We start from the raw sequence: 8,741 nt of genomic DNA, 5'->3' as shown, positions 1-8,741 counted from the left end.
CTGAATTCACAGAGTCACTCCCCATTTACCAACCACAAAATATGCAAGCATGGTGAGCATTCCATTAAACTCCACATCGCCAGATGAATGTCCTCCTCCTCCCAGTCTAAAGCCACACATCCACTAGGCGACTAGGGAAAGACAGTACGATTACAACACCATAATCATACCGTCGTTCCCCATCCCCTGCAGTGCCTACACTGAACGATTACCGTATATACTCGTGTATAAGCCGAGTTTTTCAGCACATTTTTTGTGCTGAAAAAGCCCTCCTTCGGCTTATACTCGAGTGAAGCTCCAGGACCAGGGCCAGTTCCCCCGTTACGCCTCAGTGACACGCCTCAGTGACACGCCACAGTGACACGCCTCAGTCGCAATCCAGCCGCATCAGACCAAGGTTCAACAATGGAGGGAGCCACTGTCAAGGGGCGGGAGTTGTAGCTTGAGATTTGTGTATGAGACGGACCAAGGCCAGCCATGCCCAATTTGTCGCCCCTTGGGAAGATTTAAAGGATGCCCCCCCATGCCCGCTTAACACTGTGGTGATCTAGAGTGGTAATGAGTAAAGAAAAGGTGTGCCAATGGGACTTTTCCCTCTGTGATGACCTTGGCGGGGTTAGTACCGCTTCTCAGCTTGCCAAGTGCCGGATCCTCTCTTGCCTCTCGGTGCTGGCTTGACTCCGCCGGCTATTTGACCATCGCTGGACTTCACTTGACCAGCAAGAGGGCCAATATAAGCTATTTTTCAAAAGCCCCCTTGCCGCCATGGCTTAGGCACCGTAGAGTCGTCTGGCTACCTTCTGCTGCCCCTTCTGGTCTTCTGGTGTGGTATCTTCCATACCTCTTTGGGAGCTCTTCTATTCTCTCCCTCCCCGTCATACTAACTTCACGCCTAAATAAATCTTATGTGTATAAAAAAATTTTTTTTAAAAACACTAGTTATTGTTTTTTGATTGGTATTAATAATTGGTTATTAACTTTTATATATTAATTTATTTTTTATGTATCACGGATGGATTTAAAATGGAAACATATATTACAAACATATGGAATAAATTCCCGAATTAAAGATGGCGGACTTCCGTGTTTTGCGGTTCAGACTGGATAAACCAAAAATGTTCCATTGACCGCTCTGGAAGTTCCTGAACAAAATATCCGGACCGGAAGTTCCACACACTGATGTAGTGTCTCAAGCCTCGTTTCGAATAAGGAGGAGATGACGCATTTTTCGACTTCCGGTTGTTACATAGCCAGAAAGGATAAACACAACCTTAGCGTTCCAAACCTCGTCTCTGATGTGGAGATGAAGACGCGGCTACTGTGGATCACAAGTTCCGTGATGGATCGCAAATAGAACCTGCAGTTTGATATAGGCAGTTTTGGATGGCTACTGATTTATTTGTCCGGGTTTTTATTAAGCTCACAGGTGTGTTTTTTATTAAGGAACCAATAAAGGTTGTATAGTGTTTTAATAGCTATGAAATATTGTATTAGCAAATTGGAGATACAGGGATGCAGGACAAATTTGAATACTGATGTTAAATCAAGATTTTGAGCAGTATTAAGCATTTGAAAATAATAAACGAGGAGATCTAATTGGAAAGTCACATGATCTCTTAGGGGTTTAAATATGGCCACCAGCACACACTTCCTATACACCTTGACAAAGGACTTGGGTCCGAAACGCGTTGGTGGAGGAAGTGTGCGCTCATTCTGAGACCATAGAAGTTCCTCTGAAGGTTCACGTGCAGGGGAAGAGTGGTAAACCCGGGTGCTTTTTAGTCACCACAAATTCTTTACATGTGTGCCTTTCTCGGAAGGCTTTATATGGTACGAACTACGAAGTAATCTTATCTTGTGAATTTATGTTAAATATTAATAAAATTGTTTGTTTAAACTTTTAAACACTATGAGAGATTTTCCCTTTTTTATGCATGTGAATATTGGGATCTGACATCCATCACTGTAAGATCAGTATTGGGGATATATGTCGATAAAGATACCTTTCAAGGGACGTCTTTCACCTATTTAAGGTGAGAATTATATTAGAGGATTAAATACTAGGAAATAATTTGTAAATCAACATTTACCGACAAAGAACTTTTTCTTCAGCTCATTACCATGCCCAAGGGCAGAATCAGACTAAGCCATGTATTGGAAGGTACAGCATCTCAAGCTCCAGAGACAGATGGTGACTGCAACCGTTCTTTCCCACCACTACAAGAGCTGACACCAAGCAAATATACAAACCAGGGAGGGAGAGTGGGACACAGACGACCAGGAAGATATCTCTAAAATGGCTTCTACAGCACTCTCTGAAATGGTCCTGAAATCCCACCTCATTGCCTTCATCCTATAGGGTAACTAACCTCACCCTATCCCATAACGCCACCTCCTAACAAAACATTAAACCTTTCTTGCCCGGAGTCAGGCACTCTCTGGTTCAAATGTTTAATTCACTCCTTGCATATAAAATGCACTCCATCCTAATTTCTGTAAGTGTGCCTCAATGAGAACACTACAACATTCTGATTTTTGGAATGGACCCCAGAAGTGCATTTTGTCTGACCATTTGAGAGATTGTGGGTTTCACTTTACTGTGCTTGCAAGTTGCAACTGTGCACAAATAGGGGACTGACACCAGGGTAGGAATGTGTGTGCAAATGAGGGCAGTGGGCATGCCCTGGCAGCCAAAGTATAGTAAGGGTGTGGTGCGGACGTGAAGCCGCATAATGCAATGAAAATGACCATCAAAGCTGCGAGGGGGTACATGTATCACTGATAATGATGACTGCGTGCAATGGGGTGCACACAGTGAAAATACACTTATTTATTTATGCAAACTCCCCATAACTGCTGCAACACTGTTTTAAAAGTCATTTTACACTGCAAAGCACATAGATAAAGGATGCTTCAGCTGGGGAAGGGGATACCTGCACATACATTATTTAGTGTTGTCATTAAATAAAACAAAATGTCCTATTTCTGTCTTCTGTTCGCATTTTACATGATGCAATCCACATGGTTACCAATTGTCTGCTTTATTTGGCCATCAACTTTAATTTGATTCCATTGTACATTGTGATGTTTAGCAATTTCAGAACTCACAGTGACACCACGCCTCAGTGACATGCCACAGTGACACGCCTCAGTGACACGCCTCAGTGACACGCCACAGTGACACGCCTCAGTCGCAATCCAGCCGCATCAGACCAAGGTTCAACAATGGAGGGAGCCACTGTCAAGGGGCGGGAGTTGTAGCTTGAGATTTGTGTATGAGACGGACCAAGGCCAGCCATGCCCAATTTGTCGCCCCTTGGGAAGATTTAAAGGATGCCCCCCCATGCCCGCTTAACACTGTGGTGATCTAGAGTGGTAATGAGTAAAGAAAAGGTGTGCCAATGGGACTTTTCCCTCTGTGATGACCTTGGCGGGGTTAGTACCGCTTCTCAGCTTGCCAAGTGCCGGATCCTCTCTTGCCTCTCGGTGCTGGCTTGACTCCGCCGGCTATTTGACCATCGCTGGACTTCACTTGACCAGCAAGAGGGCCAATATAAGCTATTTTTCAAAAGCCCCCTTGCCGCCATGGCTTAGGCACCGTAGAGTCGTCTGGCTACCTTCTGCTGCCCCTTCTGGTCTTCTGGTGTGGTATCTTCCATACCTCTTTGGGAGCTCTTCTATTCTCTCCCTCCCCGTCATACTAACTTCACGCCTGCTAATAAAAGCTGGAGTGAGTGGGCAGAGTGATGACCAGCCGAGCAGCGATTGGCTGACCGTCACTGCTCATGATTGATTGCTGGTTCATGAGCCGTAATTGGCTTGTGGCTGTGTGACTGGCGACAAATTTGAAAATGGTTCCTCCGTCGGCACTGAGAGTCGATGCATAAGGCCCTCTGTGTTATTATATGGAGGCATATCAAGGGATGGTTGAGTCTGATGTACACAATGTTTCTTTTGCCATAATGTATTTACGAAACACATATTTTTTGTTAAACCAAGCATGTCTGGTGTTTATTCTCAATAAAGTATCACATTAATTTTGCAGAGAGGCAGAGAGTAGTCTACCACATTTATGCTTCAAATGTATGTTCTTTTAGATGGCACTAAGTTAAGAATTTATTAATTGCACAGGTAAGTAAAATTTCAGTTATTGGCTTTGCAATCTCACTGCTTAGGACAGAGGAGGAGCGTCGACAACCCATGGATTGTCGATCAGTAGAATTAGAGGGCTGTTAAAGGGCTATTACGCAAATTTGTAACAAAATAAGCCACGCCCCTGACGCTCCCAAACTCTGCCTCACCCAATTAAACTCTGCCAGGTCCATCAATACTCTGCGGCTATCCACCCAAAAACATCTGCTTTGAGCAAAACTCCGTCCCTTTCGAGGTCCTCAAATTGGGACAATTGGTAGAGTTGAGGTGTAAATTGTAATACTTTGGAGAAGTCATCCTTTCCTAAAGGTGTAGTAGGCAGAACGTTAAAGTGATCTTTGTGTATTTAGAGTCAGGCACAAAATCGCAGAAAAATAGGCACAGATCAGTTTCCCATGAGCAGGTCCAACAATCATGATATCGGTGTACAGTGAAGCATACCTCCCAACTGTCCCGAATTTAGCGGGACAGTCACGTTTTTATGGGACTGTCCCACTGTCCCGCCCGTGGGCCACAGTGTCCCGCAGTTGGGGAAAGCATACACTTCTAGCAGAGCAGCGTGTATGCAGAGCGAGAATAGATGCTGTGTGCATGCACACAGCATCTATTCACAGTATGGGGAGGAAGCCCTGGGGCAGGCCAGCATCTTGGAGATGCTGGGCACGCCCCTTAGTGATGCAAATGGGGCGTGCCACTAGGCCACGCCCCTTTACGTGTAGGCCACACCCCTTTCCGGGAGCGAGCCTCCGGCGCGCACATGTCCCGGCTGCTTTTGGACAAATGTTGGGAGGTATGGTGAAGTATGCGCTAAGCAGACAGTTTGCATGAATATAGGAGCTGTCACCAGCATGTTCTCCATTCCCATAAACAGCCCCTAGAGGAGCTGTATAAATGCTGCCAGAAACATTGTGAGTGAATACGCAATTAGGCACATAACATGCTCTTGTCTCCCTAACGCTGCCTCCCCCAAAATTGTTGGATCGTAGAAACTAATCAAAAATATTAATACATTGAATATCTGAATAAAAAGTGCAATAAAAGTACAATTTCTAAACTACTCCCTGAACATAAATAATTACTATAATGCTGTTTGGCACATACCTATTTGACCTATAAAAGATTATTTATACTGAAGGGAAACATGGCTGGAACACAACTTGCTCCGATAAACTCACAGATGTAAACAGATCTTTCCTCCCACCCAGCATGTTGTAGCATGCACGCATCGTATACAAATATTACATGCCAACTGCACGTCATGTTAAGTCATGTCACTATGAATAACGCAACCAACATATGTGTGTCATTTAAATGCCAAACTAAATAGGAGACTGAAAGAATGTGCAGTAATTACATAATGATAATATGCTAACTGAGTGTGATTACTTTACAGATCCCATCTACAGGAGCATCTCATGTTGGGTCACTGCCTGCAATAGTCAGATAAAACACAATTCATTCAGAATCCTCTTCTAATGGCAAAGCAATTTTTTTTTACTAAATTCTGTATATTAGTAATAATTAGGAGTCTATTTACTAAGCAGTGTTCGGAGACAGAGAGAAAAGTGATAAGAAAGTGATAAGGTGCAGCCAATCAGCTGCCACTGTCATCTCACAGGCTGTGTTTGAAAAATGACAGTTGGGAGCTGATTGGCTGGCACCTTATCACTTTCTTATCACTTTTCACTCTGCCTCCTAACACTGCTTAGTAAATAGCCCCCTAAGTGATGTAGATTCTATTATAAAGTATTTTTAGTTGCCTGAAATGACTCTTAGGAGTAAATTTACTCAGTTTTGACATTTCTGATTGAGACAAAACCAATCAAACAGTAGACCACAAATAGACCTACACTTCCTGGTGGGTTTCTATAGTGTAAAACCATACTTGCCTACTTTTGAAAAGACATTTCAGGGAGATTGTGATTGTGAAGCAAACACCTATAAACGCACGTTAAAGTGGGCGTGTACTGCTACACAGGGTCGGCGCCACCATTAGGCTGCCTATGGGTGTCGACCACTAGAGGGCGCTACTGAATGCTTCTTCAGCATTGCGCTATCAATCAGTCATTTCATCCCACGCATGACCTCAATGCTGGTGCTGCCAGCGCGAGGTCTCTGTAGTGTCCGCCCGGGCTGTCAGCACTGCGTGCTGTGTTTACATACAGTATTTGGTTGCCCGCCCCCTGGCCTGTACTTCCCTTAACTCCTCCTTTTCCTTTAAGGCAAAAAGTGCCAGTGCAATTAAGTAAGAATAAAAGAAAATGTATTTACTAAAACAAGGAATAAAAAAACGCCTATTGTTAAGCAGAATCCCTAACCAACATATAAATAATCGTAAAAAAGGAGAATGCGGTATAAATAATTAAAAGAGGAATGAGCAAGTTATAAATAATAGCAGCTTATCTGAGTATGACAGAACTAGTTTCTTCAAAGTCCATGAGGCAAGTATCAATCACTCCCAACACGTTTCGTCCTATGACTTCATCAAGGGGATGGTGTATAGATGTAATGGTCAGGTATTTATACCCCATTGTGAGTTCAACCAAGGTCAGGAGTCCGCATCACTTCCTGTATGTATAAACACACCCATAAATGGTAGGCTATAGCCTTCCATCAGTTCTTCAGCTTATGGCTAGTATATTGGAGTAATTCTCCTTCAAATATTATGTTTGTAAGTCAGTTTAAAACGTTATTCTTAGGGCTATTTCCACCCTTCTTAGCGTTACTTCCACCCTCACTGTAGCGCGTCATATCTGGGGTTTCTGGCCATGTGGTCCAGGGCGCGCGGAGAATCTGTATCCACGTGACCTCTGTAATCATGCCCGTGTTCCATGGTGGTGTACATCACCTCCGCTTGTGTACAAGTGTTCCGTCGGGGAAGCAATCGGGAAGCCGACTGCCTATATACCGGCAGCCGGCTTCCCGACTGTCTTATCCCGGCATGGGTGAAATGCCGGGCATCTTGATGTAGACGCCCGCATTTCCCTGACGCAGGGAGACCGGCGCCCGGCATCACGATCGTAGTGATGCCGGGCGCCGCGAGCGGACAGCCGCGCGGGGGAGGGATAGGTTTAGGGCTCCCGGGGGGGACTTAGGGTTAGGCACCACCCCGGGAGGGTTAGGGTTAGGCTAGGGTGAGGGAGGGTTAGGGTTAGGCACCCCCGGGGGGACTTAGGGTAAGGCACCCCCCCGGGGGACTTAGGTTTAGGTAGCGGGGAAGGGGGTGGTTAGGGTTAGGCACTTAGAGGGGGGATTAGGGTTAGGCACCTGGGGGGGAAGTTAGGGTTAGGCACCCCTAAGGAGGGTTAGGGTTAGGGGGGTTAGGTTAATGGATACTTACCTATCCACGATCTGTATTTCCAGCGCTCACGGGAATCGTACCCACTTCCGCCCTTCTCCTGTACATAATGGGGATCACTTCTGCCCACACTTAAAAACGGACTTAAATTCGCTAATTCTCCGGTTTAATCTAGACTTAGAAGATAGAGGGACAATATTAGAATATGGTCCTAATATACGTATTTAGATACAGTGATAACCTTATTTATCATTTATGTTATTTAACAGAAAAAAGCCGTTATCATCCAAGCCTATATGCATTATTAACGTGGATAATAAATAAATAAAATATCTTAGACCAACTATGTATTAATTCTTTCTGACCATGTATTATTCCTATTTAAATTGTGAACTATAGTTGGTAAACCATAGTTCATGGTATATACATATATATATATATTCAAAATAGATCAGATGTACAGAGCTATTATAGATTATTCAAGCTGAACTAGTAATAAATAAATAAAGATTTGATCTTCGAAGAGGATTATAACTACAGGTTTCCTATTGTGTCCTTATTGTCTCTTCTGGAATTCAAAGAATTCTTGAAGTCCTTGAGAATCTTTATGGAGGAGCATCACTGGGATTTACAAGTTTTTGTATTCCTTGGTGATCTTCATGTAGGAGCATCACTGGGATTTTCTTATTCTTTGTCCTTTTCATCTGGAAATGTTCACAGTTTACAACACCTGGGATTCCCAAGATGTCCCCAATCTTGGTACTAGTCAGGCCCAACCACATTGAGCCCTCAATCTTACCACTGACGCTTCAATGGGAAGGTATGGTTGTAAATTGTATCTGGTATTCCTGTTCCATTCCTTTGAGACACACTTGTATGTGTGTTCTGTGTGTGGGTGTGTTATGGTTCCCTTCTTAGGCAGTGCCACCTTGTGGCTTGATTCTATTTCCATTACCAGGGTAAATTTGCAGCACCAGGTATTCCCAAGAGGTTGCCCTTCTTGGTACTAGCCTGGCCCAATCATGCTTTGCTTCCAAGATCAGACGCGATTGGGCTAACACATGATGGTATGGCAGCAAATAAATTCATTCAACATGAACTCAATCATGCCAAATTTTCTACTAAACCTGGTCTTCCCCCAAAAGAGATAATTCTTTATAGGTACCGGTCAGGCCCATCCACATAGCGAGGCGGTATATTAGTAGATAGGAGTTGAACACATCACAGAAACGGGGCTATTTTATAATAGTCATTGAAGCCTTTAGGTGTCAATGTGTCCAGTTCAAATATC

General features: G+C 44.0%; 1 pseudogene; it reads right to left on the bottom strand.

Moving 5' to 3' along the window:
• Positions 1 to 8,412: 8,412 nt before the first annotated feature.
• Positions 8,413 to 8,531, bottom strand: LOC148504780 (5S ribosomal RNA; annotated as a pseudogene).
• Positions 8,532 to 8,741: the final 210 nt, after the last annotated feature.

Source organism: Taudactylus pleione, unplaced genomic scaffold, assembly GCF_031769625.1.
Source record: "Taudactylus pleione unplaced genomic scaffold, aTauple2 ptg000456l, whole genome shotgun sequence".
NCBI classification, from domain to species: Eukaryota; Metazoa; Chordata; class Amphibia; order Anura; family Myobatrachidae; genus Taudactylus; species Taudactylus pleione.
Note: the sequence above shows the minus strand (reverse complement) of the source record. Positions and strands in the feature narration are given on the sequence as shown.